This window comes from Puma concolor, chromosome A3 (assembly GCF_028749965.1).
Source record: "Puma concolor isolate L17-30 chromosome A3, mPumCon1.1.hap2, whole genome shotgun sequence".
Taxonomy (NCBI): Eukaryota; Metazoa; Chordata; class Mammalia; order Carnivora; family Felidae; genus Puma; species Puma concolor.
In genome coordinates, this window is record NC_141669.1 from 3,992,380 (window position 1) to 4,012,603 (window position 20,224).

Here is a 20,224-nt window from a genome sequence, read left to right on the forward strand (position 1 = left end):
ATCCAGATGAAGTATTTAGTCAACTGAAGACAAGACTCTACCTTTTCCATGAGAAAGAATTCACTGACTGATCCCCTAGAATGTGCTAGGTCACAAGCTCATGGCTTATCTTCGCTGCTGGCAGATTGATTACACACTCAAAAGTAGCAACGTTCACGCCAGCTTTAGTGAAGGATGCTCTCGTTGCTGGGTCCATGTGGCCTCTCTCGGTGCCCAGTAATCACGTTTTCCTTCTGCTTGTCGGGCCAGCACTCATTGGCTAGAAGAGTGAATTCGTGAAATTTATAGAGGAGATCATATTGTCCCCGAGATCATGCAAAGCCTCATCTACAATGAAAGATTTTGGTGACCTTTTCGATAAGACACAATCGGGTCTCTTCCTCCGAGGGTCCCGCACACTGTGGCAAATAACCACTAAGGTAATTTTCAGGGATTCTGGTACTTGCCTGACTTGTGACTTCCTCAAAGCCTTGGTGGAGAACGTGGTTTGAGGCCCTCCAAAAGGGCCGTAGTTCAGTAGTGGATGGGCAGGTTGCATATGGTATATGCTTGTCAACAATCCTGTACCCCAAGTCTTTGATTTCTTCTACGTTTCCCTAAGAAAATTCCAGCATCTCAGCTTTATTTTAGATGGGGTGCAATTAGGTCCCAGGCTTCGAAAACAACTGGTTAACCAATCAGAGACACCCCACTGGCTCCAGATAGCGCCTTGAAACTAGAGGTCTAGTTATTACACCCATGGGATAAACACGGCCTGATATACAATTATGCTCTTCTGTTCTTGGTCTAAACCAAACACAGTTCTTTCCGTGAAGAAAGAGCTGGAGAGGAAGCATTTTAGGTTCTGCAGGCCATGTGAGCTCTGTCACAACCACTCCACTCTGCCTTTTCCGTCTGCAAGTGGTCAGGCTATACGTAAACACATACTCATGGCTGTGTTCCAATAAAACTTTATTTACATAACCAGGCAGCAGGTAGTCTTGGCCAGTGGACAGTATTTGCTGGCTGATAGCCTAAGCCTCTCAGAGGATAAGCTGGCAATTTATTGCGATTATGTTAACTCTGTGTTAATTCCCTTCTAGAATTTTTGTTCAGGGGAATCCTTCCCTGGAGCTTATTGGGATCCGACTCTTGCTATAGGTCCTGTAGACAAACAGTACCCGCAATGTCGGCCCGTAAGACACGGTGTCTTCCCCTTGCCCTGAGGTGTCGAACCTCTCTCCGGTGAGGTGTTCCTGGTATTTTCAATTTAGGCAAGAATCGTCCCCTATGTGAGTAGGAGGACACACTTTGGCTGGCACGGGGGCCTGGGGAAGGGAAAAGGTGGGAGATGCTCTGAGTAGCCCGTATCCTCGTGTGTGCCCTCGTCCCAGTTCTCAGGGCCTCATATTTTCCTAGTTAACTGGGAAACTTCTGCCTAAGAGATCTGACATCAGCATAAATTCAGTGGATGGTGAACTAGGCACCTGAAAGACTACAGTGTGTTGGTTTTTAGCTGACACATCCCTGCAGCTGCACTGGGTCAATGATTCTTCCAGAATAGTCATTTAAAATCCTTGGTGCTCAGCCCATGTCTTGACCAAAATATTTATGCATTTGGACTGCTCTTTCCCTTTTTGTAAGTGACACGAACTGGCACCATTATAGGCAGTCAGGCAGCCTGTGAGGGCCTGAGCCCCTCATGCTGTCAAATGCCCTGTGGCCATGACCACTGTGTCTCCCAAAGTCTTAGCCGCAATGCACATTTCATTCTAGATAACTACAATTGTAGGTGCTCTATGATGTGCTGACGTGCCACTTGTAAAACCAGTGGCCTATTCATTACCTGCCCATGACAGACCCAAATTCCAATTCCTAATTCCTTTTTTTTTTTTTTTTTTTGCTAAATTTTGAAGTTTACTTATTTTTTCTGAGAGACAGAGTGAGCACGTTAGCAGGGAGAGGGGCAGAGAGAGAGAGAGAGAGAGAGATTCCCAAGCAGGCTCCATGCTGTCAGCACAGAGCCTGACTCAGGGCTTGAACCCACGAACCTGTGAAATCTTGACCTGGGAAGAAATCAAGAGTCGGATGCTCAACCTACTGAGCCCCCTGGCTGCCTCTCAGTTCTTAATTTCCATTATTTCTCTAGTCTGTTGTTTATAAACTGTCTCGATACCAATTTCTGTATCTGGCACAATATTTCACGGCATCGGAAGGAAACTGGTCATTTGAGATGGAGTCAGACAGAAACGGTAGTGGATACGTACTCCATGGCTCATAGAAAGGTCTAGAAAGCCAGGAGAGCCAGGTCTGGAAGGCCGGCACGGACGAAGGACTCCAGGCAGGAGCTGAAACCAGTCCAGAGTAGACTTCTCTAACTCAGCAAGGACACGGAGCACTACGGCTACCAAAAGAGACAAATTGTCAGAGCTGACTTCCAGATACATTTCTAAGGTGCTAGAATCCTTTCCTTGGCAAACCAGTCTGGAAGGCACAGGTAGGTTGGAGAGGTAGGCACCTAGCTGCCTTGCTTAGCCCCGGAACGCTTGGTCTTATGGGGAGGGAGAAAATCTGACAAAGCGTCCTGCCAGAAGCTTTGTTCTTACATACGTTTGAATGGCATTTATCAAAGATATTGAAAACTTTTCCATCCTAAATTGAAAGAAATATCACTGTGTTCATTACAAGAATAGAGCCTAACTTCCAAAACAATATTCCCTATAAATATCCAGGCGTTTTCATGTATCATTCATTCAAGACAGAATATTTCCAACAGGTGTATCAGATGTGCTTCCTCTCACATAGAGACGGGAAGCCAGTGGGGTAATCATATGGTCCCAGAGACAGGTGTAGCCGTGAAGTTTCCAGAACGTGGTCATCAGAGATAGTAGGTCTTTGTTTAGCTAGAACGCCTTTAGATATGCCTGCCATTTCTCCCCATGTTCCTCTGCCTCTCATCTGACCATTTTTCTCATTTTCCATTGCCTTAGAGACACCTAAATTTTACTTTTTAGCCTTTTCACCTATATATTTAGCAGTTTCTGCTCAAGAGAAGCCTAAGACTCTTTATAGCAGCCAGACTGGGACTCGGAAAATCAGGCTTCTTCCTCCACTGGCCCAGGCGCTCACGGTGCTGTGTCCTTGGTGAGTGACCCCAGCCTGCCGGCTCGTTTTCTCACTCACAGGAGGAGGGACCCCCTTCAGAATCACGATTCTATAAATAGCCTTTTACAAGGAGGGCTCTCGCCATGCCTGGCGGGCTATTTCCATCACTTGATTACCCAGCATTTTGCTTCTTTCAACAAAATTCCAACAAACGCTCCTTTGAGTGATTCCTTTTTCTAGCCTACAGGAACTCCTGCTCAACTTCACGTTCAAGAGTCGGCTTCCGGTACGTCCACGGGGCCGCCAGGAGCTCTGTCTGAGGGTGGATTAGGGAGTAGTCGGATCAGGTGGCAGTAAGGAGCCCTGACACTCCGGAGCTCATTCCAGGGCGACACGAAAACGCATATTCTCGTCTCTCTGTCTGCTCAAGTCCCCTTCCCCTCTCCCTCCTCCCTCTTTACAGGTGTAGGATCAGAACCAAAACCCGCAGATACTCCACTGGGTTCTTTTCCTTCCCCTATCCCTCTTGCTTTATTTATTGGTAACTAACGAATTAATTTATTTGGGGGGAGCAAGAGGTGGAATTTTGCTTTCTCAAAATTAGGTACACATACCCAAAAGGTGCCTGGTGACAGGAATAGGCGGTGAATCCCACACCGTTGACGTCTGAAGTGTCTACACAGAATGCAAAACCAGTTAATTGAATTCCCAGCTGCAGGGACCTATTCCCTCAGGCAACACGGGCCCGGCGTTTGCAAGAGGCTTTCAGTGTAAAAGATCAAGGCTCATTTGAGACCATCATGGATTTAATTCATCAACTACGGCCCCGCTCCAACTGGGTGCCTTCCAGGTTCCTGCTCACACGCTTCCCGGCCTTCCCAAGATTTGCAAGACTGTTTTCTATAACTCATCTTTTACAATGTCGAATATTTTGCTCACTGGGAAATTGGCTCATTGCCAGAGAGCCATGTCAAAAATGGCACAAATGCACATAGCAAGAGGCGTTTATGTGAAGTATTTGTTCTGTTCAATCGTGTGAGCGGCCAGAAGGAGCCGTAAGTCACCGCCCCACACGCTGAGGGCGAGGGAACCCGGCTTACACGGGGGTCACAAGGGCACGGTCAGGATGGTCCTTGGAGACAGAGGGTGGTGTGACCACAGTGAGGTGCATCTGGGCTCCAGTCTTGGGCCCACCACTCAGGTCCCTAAGGGCAGAGTAGGAAATGGAAGCATCGTGATTCCCTGAGCCCCACGATTCACGTCCAGGGACAGGCGGTGCTGATACCTGCCTACTGAGCTGAGTGGGTGACAACCTGTGGGTCTGGGGCCGAGGGGGAGTTCGGGGGCCACGGAGAGCGGCCACCACAGGCACGTTTCGAGGGAAGGCTACTCAGAACAGGGTCCGCGGGAGAGGCGACGGTGCAGCGTCTACACCGGCGGAAATAGAAGCGTGTCAACACCGAGGAGGTTTTCGGTTTGCCCACAGAGCGGTCTGACCCAGGCCCAGACATTCGGGGCCTCTCTCCTCCAGGCAGCGTCGCCCTCCTGTGACGCACCTGCCCTCTGTGTTCACCAGGACAGGGACACAAAGAGCATGGGAGGCTGTGTGCCTTCTGTCCAGGCCTAGAAAGGGTGCCCGTTTTTGCCGGCGGTGCATTGGCCAGAGCCTTCGCGTGGCTCTGACCCCGTCGCGAAGGAGGCCTGGAAACCCCGGCGTCCTTGGTTCCTAGAGAGGACGTGGGACTGGACGGCACCCATCCAGCCTCTTGTCACAATCCGGTCCCTCGTGTGGAACACACTAAGCCCCTCCCCAGAGGAGAGACCGCCACTTTCCATCTGGCCCAGATGCGATCTTCTTGTCTGGGCAAATGGTGAACTAAAGCTACAAGTTGTCCGCCTCGAACTCAAGGACGGGGTAGCCGTGGGATCACCGGAGGGGACCGGGCGAGAGACACACAGCGTCCGGCGCATCAGGACCCAGATGACGTCGCACAGAGAGGACGCTGGGGACACTGCCCACCTTGGGACAGAGGTGTCTTGGGCGGGGTCTCTGTGCCCTCCCAGGAGGCCCTCCCTTCTCTTCCCCTCTAGGGTTCGTCCCCCTGGGGACTCCTTCCTCCCTGTGACTCTGCAGGCCACGCCTGGAGTGACCACAGAGGATCTGCAGGCTTGAGGTCTCTAGAATTGCCAAATCCAGCCTGTGACAGGGGAAAGGTCAGAGATCCAAGGATTTTTTCCTTAAGTCCTGCACAGTAAAAGATTTACCAAAAAAAAAAAAAAAAAAAAAAAAAAAATGGCTCATGGTTTCTTTGGCAAGAAATGATGCCAATCGTTCAGTTGACTTTTCTGGGTTACTGCTAGTCCGTTAACTTGTCAACGACCAAGCCTGTGTGCACCCCAAAGGTGCTTCCTTTTGTTGCCTTCATCCTTTGTTGTTTTCTCTTCGGACTCTGCGTCTCTACTCGGAGGCTAATTACAATCATAGATTAAGATCAGTCTTGAATCTGACCTTTCACTCAAGTCACTGTATTCAATTTAGACCTTTTCCTGAGATTTTTGTTACTCAAAACCTTGTTAGGCTCCAGCTCTCGTGTTTTAGGGCTTGGCACGAGTTAGCGCTCAAACCTGCAGTCCCTTGAATTTCTGGATTCTCTCTAGCCTCTTTCGTTTCATTTGCCAGCTGGCTAATTTTCTCCTCTCTTCAATCTTTTTTTTTCTTTTTTTTTGCTAGGGATTTTTTCCAACACGCAGAAAAGGTGGAAGAATTTTACGACGACTCCCCACATACTCAGCATCTAGATTCCACCATTAATAGTTCACTGTATCTGGCACATCGCGTATCTACCCATGTTGACTAATTCTTTCCTGAACTCACCGCCCCGTCATAATGCGTGGTCAACCCACACACGAATGCTCTGGCATTTCCAGCCGCCTCTCCTGTAGCTGCAGACTGAGTCCTGCCCGGGCTGTGTCCCTGGGTCTCCCCGGTGAGTGTTTACCGGGTAATGTGCTGTTACACAGCTTGTCCCCGTTCTTCCGGTCTCTTGTATCAACTTTCTGCTACTTGAGTAGTTCACCAAGGGCACACGCATCACTCTTTAACTTATGGCTGCTAACTCACAGCAGCACTGCATTACAGCATGGAAAGTTCTGGCATCTATACAACGTTGCAGGAGAGAAATAAATACATAAGAGGAGAAATCCTGGGCTTTACAAAGCCTCAACAGAAGTTTGTTTGTTTCTTTCTTTTTTTTAAATGTTTATTTATTTTTGAGAGAGGGAGAGGGGCAGAGAGAGGGACAGAGCATGTGAAGCAGGCTCCAGGCTCTGAGCTGCCAGCACAGAGCCTGATGAGGGCTGGAACCCACGAGCCATGTGATCGTGACCTGAGCCAAAGTCAAACGCTCAACCGACTGAGCACCCCCAGGCGCCCCTCGGCAGAAGTTTCTTGTGTGCTCGTGTCGTGGTTCAGTGCACGTCTGATGCGCCTCCTGGCTGAGTTCTGAAGCAGCTACCTTCGGCTGGCGTCCCCTTCCATCTCGTGGCCCTGCTGTCTTCACAGAGAGCACCCGGAAAGCAGTGTCAGCACCGATGGGGTTTATATCCTTTTGGTCCAAACCCCAGCCCTACTGAAAAAGGGGTTGGAAAATAATCTCCTTCCTTCTCTGTGCCCAAGAAGAGGAAATTGGATTGGTGAGTATATTAGGGTCCCAGGGCCATGGTGAGAAAGTCTCACAAACCAGGTGACAAGACACAACGGAAATTTATTCTCTCAGGGTTCTGGAAAACAGACATCTCAAATCGAGGTGTTGTGGGGTGTGCGCCCCCCAGAGGCTCTAGGAGAGAACCTGTTGTGTGCTCTTCCATTTAGCTTCTTGCAGTGACCCGCAGCCCTTGGTATCCCTCGTCTCACGGGTGACACATCACCCCCAACTCTGCCTCCCCCGTCACATGGCCATTTTCTCCCTGACGGCGTCTCTTCTCTTCTTCCAAGGACACCAGTCGTGGAGGACAAGAGCCCACCCTAATGACTCGATCGTATCTGCCCGGATCTTCTTTCCAAATAAGGTCACACTCACGGGATTTCAATGCATCTTTCTTTTTTGGGGGGGGTCACGTTTCGGCCCACAGCAGTGAGCGCCTGACTAGACTCCTCACAGATGCCAGTAAAGAATTCCACCTCCACTGGATGGAGGTCGTCCTTGAACCCGAACTGGGAATAAGAGGGGTGCATCCCCCGGGTAGCCGGCTCCACATATGTCACCACAGTGCGGGCCAACGTGGGTGTCAAGAAGGGAACCAAGAGAGCCGAAATTTATAGGGCCCTGAGGAGCGCTGTGATCTGTCACTTCCACTGAGTTGTCACTCATGCGTGGCTTTAGGGCAGAATGAAAGTCATCTTTTCGCCTTATCTGTGAGGCACAGGAACGGCTCTCGGAGGGGTGTTTGACCGCTCTTGGCACGGGAGCCGTACCGAGAACTGCAGATTTCTCTCAGATTTCTAGAAGTAGCACGTCTCAGTGTCACAGAGTGGAAATCATGGCAAGGAAGGCACCGACGCCCTTTCACCCTTTATCTTAAAAAACAAACAAACAAAAACAAGAGGCAGATGCCTACACTTCTTTTTTTTTTTTAATTTTTTATGGTTATTCATTTTTGAGAGAGACAGGGACACAGTGTGAGCAGGGGAGGGGCAGCGAGAGAGGGAGACACAGAATCCGAAGCGGACTCCAGGCTCCGAGCTGCCAGCACAGAGCCCCACGCGGGGCTCGAACCCACGGACCGCGAGATCGCGCCCTGAGCCGAAGTCGGACGCTCAACCGACTGAGCCACCCAGGCGCCAGGCCGGTTTACCCTTTATCTGAAAACAACAGCAACAACCACCACCCAGGACACAGACCCGTAAACAGCTGTTCCTTCCCCTTCCACTCAGGCTGCGGCGCCACATCCAGAGCTCAGCATCCCGCCCGTGCAGCCTGTGGCAGGGCCCCACGCCCGGAGGGTAGTGCTGTCACACTGAGTATCTGTGTTTGGGGATTACTTCATGCCGCAAACATCTGCGGAGCGGCCAGCGCGGAGCTCACGAGGATCCCTGGGGGACTCAGAGCAGGTCCCAGCTTGGCCTTCACAGCACCAGCGTCAGCACCCTGGTACCCCGGGTGTCTGCTGACAAAACAAGTAGATGCATCGCTGAATCATGACATAGATCATTCTTGGGGGCGCCCGGGTGGCTCAGTCGGTTGAGCGTCCGACTTCGGCTCAGGTCACGATCTCGCGGTCCGTGGGTTCGAGCCCCGCGCCGGGCTCTGTGCTGGCAGCTCAGAGCCTGGAGCTTCGGATTCTATGTCTCCCTCTGTCTCTGCCCCTCCCCTGACTCGTTCTCGCTCTCTCTCTCTCAAAAATAAATAAACATTAAAAAAAAACATTTAAGAAATAGATCATTTTCAAGAAGTGGAATGTTTGCTTTCATACGATCCACTGGAAGCAATTAGGTCAGATGCTCAGTTACGTTCCAACAAAACCAATAAAACAGAAGAACATATCCCACTAATAAAAGCATTTCTGTCTTAACTGTTTTTTTTTCCCTTTGGAAAAGCCATAATATAGGTAGGTGCAAACAACCAAATAGATATAGTGACAATATTTTCCAAAACTATTATCAGGATACATATTTTATACAATGTATAGATTCCAAATTATAAATTTTAAAACGTAGGAATTCTACCAATATATACAAAATGTATCATGCAGTCTTTTGGAAGGTCAGTGGCTATACATACCCAAATCTATTGAAAATGTTAAATACTTTCGGGGTGCCTGGGTGGCTCAGTCGGTTAAGCATCTGACTTTGGCTCATGTCATGATCTCACAGTTTGTGGGTTCGAGCCCCGCTTCGGGCTCTGTGCTGACGGCTCAGAGCCTGGAGCCTGCTTCGGATTCTGTGTCGCCCTCTCTCTCTGCCCCTCCCCTGCTCATGCTCTGTCTCTCTGTCTCTCAAAAAATCAATATACATTAAAAAAAGTTTGAAAGAGAAAATGTTAAACACTTTGACCTAATAATTGTACCGCTGGGAATTCACCCAAGGAAATAATCCAAAGTATTGAACATGTTTCATGAACAAGTGTTTATAGCAACATTGTGTGTAACAGTGAAAAATCCGAAATAGTCTAAATGTCCATAATTAGGGGAATAACTAAGAAAATTATGGGGCATAATTATGCAGTCTTGAAAATAATGTTTTTAATGAGTTTGTAATAATAATATGAAAGAATTTATATTATAATGAATAATAAGAGGGCAACAGGCAAAATCATAGTGTGATGATATCCATATTAAATACCAATAAATCTGTGCAGGAAACTCTGAATGGAGGAACACAAAAATGTCAATAGTTTTTTGTTTCTGGAGTATGGAGCCTGAGTGGTTTAAAAATTTCCCCTTCCTGCTTTTCTTTATTTTTTTTTTTTCAGATTTATTATACTGAGTATTTTGTAACGGGAAATATAATAAGCACTCCGAAATAAAGGCACAAATGAGGTGAAAAATTAAATTACATTAAATGTTACATTTACGAAAAAGAAGATCATAAAATTATCACTGCCTTGGAAAACTCAAAGAATGGGTTGACTGTGCATACAGGGGCTAAATGGAAATAATAAACCAGTGGGATGCCGTGATTTCTGAATGTGCACGGGCTTTGACTAATTTGCAGAGGCCTGTGCAGGAGGCGGAAAGCGGCCGTCGGCGCTGACAGGCCACCTCTGGGGCCACGCTGGTCACCGCACAGACGGACCCTTCCTCCAGAGACCTCCACCTCCTGCTTCTCAATCACCTGTCCCTCCCCGCCTCAATTCTGCCAGCTTCCATGAGCTCTGACAAGGCAGACGTCGGCAGGAGACGATGAAACAGACTGACAGCCGCTGCATTCAAACAGGTCGCTTAGAAAGGAAGGGAGTTTAACAACATGAACATCAGAGCAGCCATTTTAAACGTCAATCTCTGTCCTCAAGTGACAGGAAGAACATATCCACTGCGTGGAACCTGGTTCTTGACCTGGCTGGGCGTCACTCAGGGAGGTCGCCCACCTGACGCTGATCGTGTTGAAAAAGAAGTCCATTTTCTGCCGGGTGTTGTGTTGGAAGGGAAACTCTCCTCTGTCCTCCTCTCCTTGCTGTTAAAATAGTTTAAGTCATCATTAGCAATGGCTCCCACATATCGGGGACCAAGCATCAGGAAAGGCTAATTAAAAGTGACAGTTAAGAAAATGAGAGGGGAAAACCCCCCGCAGCCCGCCCATTTGTCATGCTTGACCCCCACATAAGCTGACGGCATTTATTTTATTTCATTTATTTTTTAAATAAAAGGTCACTTGCTTTTCCTGGAAAACAAACAAAGACCCCGGGCTGTGCGTCGTTCTGAGGGTTAAGACAAGAGCACAGACATCGCCTACCCTAGAGCACGGGGGGCTTGAACACCTGCTGCTGTGTCTTCCCAAGGTGGGCGAGGAAGCAAAGCAAAGAAACGCGGCACGTCGGGTGGTTTAGGAAAGAAAGCACGCGAAGACGCCAGACTCACATCGGGACAACGTAGCTCAGCGATAAGAGAAGATTTTGAAAATGTTTGGGTCCCGAATGTCCCCTACGTTTTTGCCTGCAGCTCCTTGGAGAATTATTGACCTTCTCACCCCGACTGGGGATGTCTGCCTGACATTGGACTCCCCCACCGAGGGCAGACTCACCAGCCCCGCCTTCCATCTCTGTGTTGGGCTCTGTCCTTACCGCGACCGGCCCAGCCGCTGTGAGCACCGCAATTCACACTCGCCCACCGCTGACATTTTCCAAGTTGTAACGGGCTCGGCTGACAGAGCCTGTTGTCCGTGCATCGGCACACTCCTGTCTTGCTCTCTTAAGAACCTTGAACATTCTTTGAGCGTCCAGCCCTTGATTATCTTCCTGTATCACTACGGCAGTTTTCTGTTTTGAACGGTTAAGCCAATGCCCGCGTTTTGACAGGTGGCAACTCCTGTAAAACTCTCTGCATTGAGAGATGTCCCGTAAGGAAGACACAGACGATATTCGGGCTGAGGTTTCACAAACTTGTGCCAGGTGAGATGACCTTTCTCACACGTCAGCTAAGCTTTGTAGAGAGAGGGGAGCTATGCCCGTTTCTGCGAATCTCTTCTGAGTCCCTGGCTTCTGGGACCTGCCTCTTGCAGGAGGCCGTGGGGATAGATGGGTTGCAATCAGAAGTCAGGGCCTCACATATTTGAGGGCTCAAAGACTTTTCCTCCAAAGCTGGCTTCCTGCTGATTGATAGCAAGGTCATTCATTATGCAGAATCATTAGTCACATCACATTACTTCTGCAATCAGGCTTCTGATGATCGGTCTTAAACTTAAAACACACACACACACACACACACACACACACACAATTCTCAAAAGGCACAAGAGATGATAAAGTTGCCTGGCCCGTTACACTTCCCTAGTATTGCTCACCTGCCCAGTGTTTTTGAGACCTAAACACACGGCTCTGGTTTATGTCCTTGGCATTTTTTTCTTGATAATCACTCCCGCCTTTTAAATTGGCCATCCTGTCTCTAGGCCCTCTGTTTTCTGGAAGGATCTCAATCGTGACTGCCACAGCCACAGGCTCCTATGCTCCTCGTGTTCCACGCGATGTGCCGCTCAGCCCCCCCACCCCTCCGTCTGGCATCGGATTCTTCCTCCATTAGTTTTCTCCTCATATTCTCATCTCACCAAATGCCGGCTTCAAAGGGGCCGGGGCTCCCTAGTCTTGACGTCTGTCTTGTCAGGGCAGCTCCCAGGGACCTAAGGGAAGACCCTTAGCACCTTCTGCTCGGATTCCCCGGGGGAAGGCTGGAAACGATGGTTTGCAATGTCGTTCGCAAACATAAGAATCTGTGATTGCAGGATTCACCGGCAATGAAAGGAAATGCCCCTTTCTAGCCAAAAGGCCAACGCACTTTGTGGTGGGAGCTTTAGAAAGTGTCCCGCTGTGCAGGGGGTGGGGTCAGTGCCCTGCAATTGGGGGGGGGCTGTCCAGGGTGCTGGGCAGAGGGCTCTTGTGCATCAGCGGCTCTCCTCCCTGCACGGTGAGCGGGACAATGCAGGGGCACAGAGCCGCGGCCACCCTCTCTCCATCCTCCTCTGCACAAGAGGCACCCGGCCCAGGGAACAGAGGCAGGGGCCCCGGCCTCGCCGTTGCCTTGGAGACGGGCTGGTGGGGAGCCGCTGCTTGCCCTCCATTAACAGGCCCGTCCATTTGCAGCGGATTTTCTCCTCCGTCCCTCCTGCTATTTGTGCCTCTTAAAGAGACCTTAAAAAAAAAAAAAAAAAAGAAAAGAAAACCTTCCCTTATTTGTAAAGAAGAACAAAAATGACATTTTGTTAGGCCCCCAGCATTTACGATCCTAACAGATAGCGTGCGGTTTCAATAGTAATGCCAATTCGCAAGAGCCCCTCAGCAGCCCATTTTTCTGGTCTGCATGGATCGCGAGGATTTGTAATTACATATTTTCTGCCTCTTTCATCCCCACGTTTCTTCCCTCCCTTCATGCTCCACCGTCCAAGCTTCACTGCCAATTGGCTTGTCTATGATCTCAGTGCCATCATCAGACGCCCAGATCCCTTCTGCGGGGTTAAGACATCGCCCAGACGGGGGTGAGGGGGGTGGGGAGGGGTTCACAGAGCTCTTTCCCCAGCACAATAAATGAAGAGAACACAAAGCAGAGAAGAAGGTGCTTTACAAATGGTGAAGCAGGGATGTAGAGTTGGAAAAGTGTTACGGGAAGAAAAACCTCCTGACATTTCTACAACCCGGTACCCTTATTTTTAAAACAACAGGATATTGAACATTGTAAGTGTGTTCCCATCTTACTAAGCATATTCTGGACCTTGATTTTATTTAATCTTTTTCAGCCATCGAGCACGGGGTCTGGGATGCCAAGATGTTTCCTCCCAGTGTCCCTGACCTCTATGTTTGACCACAGGCCTGAGCAGGTCTCCAAATGGATTCTAAGTGGAGTTGATATTTACATGTCCTTACATGTCCTGGACATGTAAGAAACAGGGCACACGGGGGCATCTGGGTGGCTCAGTCAGTTGAGCATCTGGCTCTTGGTTTTGGCTCGTGTCATGATCTCACTGTGGTGAGTTCGAGGCTCACACCGGGGTCTGTGCTGAGCGTGGAGCCTGCTTGGGATTCTCTCTCTCTCTCTCTCTCTCTGTCCCTCCGCTGCTTGCTTTCTTTCAAAATAAGTAAATAAACTTAAAAAAAAAATAACAGAAGCAGGGCCCAGCACATGCAGGCTTTCCCCTTCTGTGAGCCTCCTGCAGGGACAGCCAGGCCCTACGCCATGGTGAAACCACACAGCGGAAGGACACTCCAGTCCCCCCCACACGTGTCTGGGCACAGCAATCTCTGAGACGGGTGACGTGGCCCTGGCTGCTTCCGGAAGGTGCTTTGCCGTGGCGTCTCTCTCTGGCTGTGGCTCTCAGCCTGAGTCCAGGAGACAGAAGCTGCAGGAGAGACGTCCTTCCTCTTCCAGATGTGTCTTCTTGTCTGTGTATTTGTTCGCTTTATTTTGAGTCACCCTTCCCCCTAATTCGTCTTCCCCCCACCCCCAGACCATCCGGTCCCCGCTGCTCAGGGTGGTTTTTCTGGGATGGCAGACCCTGAGCGCGTTACTCTTCCGCCGAGATGTGACCGTCAAGAAAGCGGCCGATGAATGACGCGCACCTGGCTGACTTTCAGAATATTTCTAACGAGTGCGTTTTACTTGCCACAGGTGCCCGAGGAGCCAGTTTTGTTGAGTGAAATGAGGTCCCTCTGGCTGGGGGGGCCTCCTCCGATCGGACAAGAACCCGCCATCCTGTCCTCGGTAATCGCGGAGAGCAGCACGGGGCACAGGAGGGACGCGACAGGGGAGGGGCCAGCTCGACCGCCCGGGCTGACGTCCACGTTACATTGCAGACAGGCCCGCCGTGAGAGGCGGCCAGAGGGCCCGTCGTCTGAACCAGGGACAGGCCTGTGGTAGGGAAGCGAGGGAGAAAACCGTAGCAGGGGTGAGGGGGAGACTGCCCACACGGGGCGAAGGGGCAGAGGTAGAGACCATGGGGAGAACAGACAGAGGGGCCTGGGCTGTGTGGGGAAAGGCTGCCTGGGGATCGTCGCTGGGGCAGGACGGCGCTGCCTTCACCTGAGCTGTCTTATGGCTTCGCTCAGGGAGGGGAGGAGCCCCCCGCGTGGCTGCAGGAGGCTCTGAGCCGCCAGCTGTCAAGGGCCTCAAAGGGCTGGAATTTTCCTGGTTTTACACCCGTCATTTGGATGCGTGCCTCTAAGAGAAACACTTAGACAGGGCTGCACGAAGGCCAAGGAATGATGACAGGACACGAGGCCTGAAGAAGCCGTCCCTCAAGGTGGGGAGCTGGGAGGCCAGGCTGGTTTCTCCGGAGGGGAGGGGTGCTGAGGCGGAGAAGGGGGGGTGCCAGCCCCAGCCCCCGCCCCAGACTCAGCTCCAGGCCAGGCCCCACTGGCCAACCACGAGGGGCCACTGGGAAAAGCCCTCTGGTGAGGGCGAGGGGGTGGGGGAGTGGATGGCCAGGCAGACGCGTCCTCAGGACTCTGGAGCTGGATACGCGAGGCCCTTAGAGATAGATCCTCAGGTCTGACCCCAACCGTTGATTTCTGAAGGTGAGAAACCACCTGAGGCTCAAGGACATGGAACGCCTTGCCCAAGGTCAAGTCCCGGTGTGGTTGGCCATGGCCCTCATTCCTGGCCCAGACTGGGACCCCCCCGCCTCCCCCCAACTGCCTCCCAGCACAGAGCAGGTTACAGGGATCGGCACACAGCACAGCATCCAGCATCAGGCGGGGGTGTGCCGTCAGAGCAGAGTGAGGGTCCCTTATAGGGGCGCTGGGACTCTTGTGGTCTGAGAAGGCAGAGGTGAGGGTCCACGAGGGGTAGAAGATGCAGGGAAACGGAGCTTTGCTGAGCAGCTGCTGGGCTAGAAAGACAAGGCAAGAGTCCTTGCTAATTCTCCAACATCCCTGTGCTCCCTGAGGATCTCCTGACTTTAAAAACTGGAAGCTATCCTAGGGGCGCCCGGGGGGCTCAGTCGGTCGAGCATCTGACTTCGGCTCAGGTCATGATCTCACGGTTCCTGGGTTCACACCTCATTCTCCCTCCCTCTCTCTCTCTCTCTGAAAAATAAATAAACATTAACCAAAATAAGAAAATTAAAACTGGAAGCTATGCCAACTTCCCTTTGTATATAGAAGTTGGATTGCAATCAGGCTTCTTCCCCACTTCCTCCTGGAAGGACAGATTTCTCTGTGGCCACGTCCCTGGGGCTCTCCCACAGGTAGAGCTAATCCAGGTGCATACCCCCACTCCGCCCCTTCAGAGATTCAAGGAAATTGTTATTTTTTTCATGGGCTCCAGTTTTGTGATTTACGAACAGGGATCCTATCACCTTGGATCGTACAGATACTTCAACGGTTACCTGAGAGAACTTCCTGTGGGTTTGGTCCCTCCCTGACTCGGGCACATACTTCCTACACGTGATATTTTGACTGTTGCTTCCTCCACTTGGCTGGGCCATCGCAATACAGTTTACGGTCAACACACCAGACTCTAGGCTTCCAGAAAGGTGGTTTCATGGGGGCAGTTACAGCTTGTTTTCCTTCTGATGCTCCCTACCTTGTTTGCAAACGAACACGCTTGCGTTTCCCAGCCTTCCAGAAACAGCCCAGGGAGACACGGAGCATCATCACGAGGGGACCAACTCAGGGGACAGAGCACACCTGAGGACCTCATGTGGCCACTTGGGTGCTATGTGACTTTACACACGTAATGTAGGTCTGTGGAGTAGACTGGACAACCCAAAAGCGAGATGAATCGGTACCAGGATCCCAAACCTCATTCACAAGGCAATGACTTCTGTTCAAAATTAATAAGCACTGGGGTCGAGTGCTCAATGTGTGATGATATGGGTACCATGTTTCCCAGAAAACAAAGCCAGTGAGTGGGGGGGGGGGGAGGATAATCGTTGGTTTTGGGGAGAAACAAAGAAACGATTTCTGATATCTCATCATAAATCTATGTCGAGGATGGTGATGCAATGTATGTGACTTCTGTGTGTTTTAAAAAGAGTCGTTTCTCTAAAAATGAATTTAAAACCAATCTATCCAATTCAACTGACAATCACCGATCGCCTACTATATTTGAGGTGTTAAGTCAGATATGAGACAAGATTTTGTTTTGTTTTGTTTTGTGTTTTTCTTCTTGTCAAAGTGCTCCCAGTCTAGAGGAAGAAGCACGTCAGAATAGTAACGCATCTCTCCAGTTTACAAAAAACAAAACGGATTTCAAAGCCCCAGTGCCTTCCTTTCAGGGCCAGAAACCCTATATTGCATTAGTGGGGGGTGTGGAGAGGCGAGAATACAAGGCTGATTTGAGGCCAAATCCGGACGGGCGTCGATCCACACTGAGGACTTCCAGCCTTCAGCATATATTTAGGGTCAGGTTCTGTGAATTAATTCGTAGAATCATTTTTTATTTCTCTTTTCACAAGAGGAAGAAGCTTGGCCACAGTCGGACGATGTGTCAGGAAGGTGGGAGGAGAGAGGAACTGATCTGTCCATGGTGACCCGGGGTACTGGTGACACGGACCTACCTGCGAAGCAGGGCTCCGATTCTCACCAGGGTGCCGCCAGGCCAGCTCGTGCCCTTGCCGACATTCCTTCTTCACGCTGTTCCCCACCCGGGATCGTGCTGAGTTGGCCATGGAGCTCCCTGGAAGGGGCTTGGTGCTGTGCTCTGGGGACACAGGAGGCAGCGACCCCCTCCCCAGCGTGGCGGGTGGGTGGGAGGGGCCACAGGAGGGGCCACAGGAGCCCGGGGCGGGGAGGCGGGTGTGAAAATCCAAGTACCCGGTGCTGATGTTGAAGGTGAGGACAGCGTGGGAGGCTGGGACTGGGACCTTGACCCGAGAGAGACGAGCCGGCTTTTCAGATGCTGCTGGTGAGGCCGTGGCCGAAACGCAGGCCAGTTCACAAGGGGGCCAGAATTCACACGGCTTCCTTAACTAGCATGTGCTCAGCGCCTTCCGTGGTGAGATAGTCGTTTTCCAGCCCCTACGCGCCCTGTTTACACCTCAGTCCTGCAGGAGAGCGTCCGAATTGGAAACTTCGAGCACGTTGCTCCCTTGCTTGAAACATCTCCGTGCCACGGGGCCGCCGGGGTGGCTCGGTTGGTTGAGCGTCCGACCTCGGCTCAGGTCGCGGTCTCCCGGTTTGTGAGTCTGAGCCCCGTGTAGGGTTCTGGGTTGACGGCTCGGAGCCTGCTTCGGATTCTGGTCTCTCTCGCTCTCTCGCTCTCTCTGCCCCTCCCCCACTGGCTCTCAAAAATAAATACACATTAAAAAAAAATCCTAATCTCCACGCCCTTCTGTGGCTCCAGAAAGAGTGCGCAGTGTTCACGAGCCCCCTCCCCCGCGTTTGAACCCTTCTCTGCCGTGTGTCCTGTTTCCTCCCAACACGTATTCGCCCCGAGACGCCCCTTCCCTGACTCAGGTGCATGAGGTCCCCCGAGAGACGGCATCGGGGACAGAGCGTGACCCAGGTCTGGCGGTCAGAGTCAGCGCAAAGCCACCTCTGGGCACCATGTCCAGCCCCCTGCGGCCCCGACCCCGTCTGAACACCCCCGTCCTGGTCACGCGAGGGCACGCCACCAGGCTGGGGGCTGGGGACTCTGCGCGGTGCGGACGTGCCCGCGGGGGCTCCGCTGCTGGCGTTTCCAGCCTTGGATTCCGCTGCCCGACAGGCGGGGACTCCTCGCTCCCCCCCAGATGTACAAACACGCTGAGACCCGAGGTCGCCGAGCCCGAGTGCTGAGACACGCTGCCTGCACGCACCCCTTGGAGCTGGTTTGAAGAAAGCGAGGGGCGTTCTTAGGAGGAGCGGTGCCTGGGAAATCGTCACCCAACTCACCTCCGGCCCCCGCCCCGCCTGTTCGGAGACCCTTGACAGGTTCTAGGGAATTGACGCAGAGGCCCTAGAGGTCATCCCGTGGTGGGAGAGGGGACACTGGGGTGTGATTTGGGCACCGATGGTCGAGCCCTCACACCTCCCCCTAGAGCAGTCACTGCTGACTCCGGGAGCCTCCGAAGCCCGCCAGTGCCCATGCTGTGTGTGCCAGAGCTCCCCAGCGTCACGGGGCCTTCGTGTCCTCTGGGCACTGCGTTCTCACAGCCTCAGGTGATTCTGACATGTGCCCCTCAGATAAGAACCCCTGTGACGGGCAAGTAAAAGCAGTAGCATCAGAACTTTGTCCTCCTGACGGATCCTCAAGCCTAGAACTCGTTCATGTGCTCAGTAAAATAGTAAGACGAATAAAACACAGCAGGAAGCGTTGGAGCGATGGGTGGTGTTTATCTGAGATCGGTGCCGTGGCACCGCTTGCCATCTGGTGCCGAGTCAGGTATTTTAGTGACTGATGACAGAAAAAGACGTTAAAACTCACGAAGAAGTCCAGGAGAGCAACGCACCTGTTATCTTGTCCCGAAGCAGCCAGCGTGTGCCTCAGGCCTGACTCCTGGAACCCCCCCCGTGTCACTCAACACCTTCCGGCTTCATTTCACCGGAAAGAACACCACTGCGGGCAAATTCTGACAAGAGGTGTCTAAACAGTACTTCGAGGACCCGTGGGTTGTCCCACGATGCTCCGTAAAGCTGCCATTGGAAGACCGTAAGCGCGTCCTGTAAATAAAGTGGGAATCGGATGGAACCAGCATGTACGGATGGTGAGGATACGTGTTGCTTGCCGGCTTTCGGAAGAATCTGTCTTACGGCCTAAGGTTCACAAAACCCCAGCGAATGCTCCGAGATCCCTCAGAGAGCCTGCCGGATCCTGACCGCTGCAGAGAATTTCACCAGAGGTCAACAACAGCACGAAAGCATTGGGATTTTCCGCATTTGATAAATCCTCTGGCCACTTCCGGAGGCACTGGTAAGTCTCTCCTCCAGAGATTTGCTTCCTGGGAAAGGTTGCTCGTGGAAACATCCCCAGAGAAGTCCAGGTAAATAGGCAGCATTTTCTGAATTCAGGGGGATGTTTCTTTCTTTCTTTAAAAAATGCCCATGGATTTAGATCCTGTTTCATTATTTCTTTTTTTATTTTTTATTTTTTTGAGAGAGATGGACAGAGCATGGACAGGGGAGGGGCAGAGAGAGAGGGAGACACAGAATCCGACACAGGCTGCAGGCTCCGAGCCGTCAGCACAGAGCCCGAAGCCGGGCTCGAACCCACGGACCGCGAGATCACGACCTGAGCCGAAGGCGGATGCTCAACTGATGGAGCCCCCCAGGTACCCTTAGATCGTATTTCTTGACGACACCAACTTTTACAAATCTCTTTTACCCAGCCTGGCTTCTGTAACATTGAGAACATCCTAAATGCCTTTTTGTTTTCATTCAAACGGTCAGAATTAATCAGGTCAGAAGTGGAACAGAAAAGAATGTCTGTGAGCGTCTGTGTGTGTCTGCGTCACTGCATGTTTGTGTGTCTGGGAATGTCCCTCTGTGTGTCTATGTGTGTGTGTGTTGGCGTGTATCTGTGTGTGTATCTGGGTGTGTGAGTGTGTGCATGTGCGTGGGGGGGGGGGTTGGTACTCAGGAAAGGATAGGTGACACTCTGGTCCTGCCACCTGGCTTATGTCCAAATATAGATGGTGGCAACTTACCCACGCTAAATTCGGTGTCTGTGCTTGAAGATATTGCCTGAAGTTAGGCTTTCAAAATAAAGACAGTCACGTTAATGATTTCACAATAAGGTTTTCTGGCGATTTTTTGCTTGGTGAGTGGAATTTCTGAATTCTGTTCCTTGGGCTGTGACTGTGACTTCACCTCCACTTGCCCAGGGGTCCCTAGGACACAGGGGAACGTTCGTCCTCTGTTCTACAGAGGTCAGACCTGCACTTTCTCTTCCTTGGACACTGCTAGAGTGCCCACCTGGTCCTATTTTCTATTTCACTGCCATCCCAGACTCTGCACTTGGAAGGGAGACGTTTAATGCCCCGGAGATGGAGATTCCCAAGGTCATTTAACTTGGAATCAAT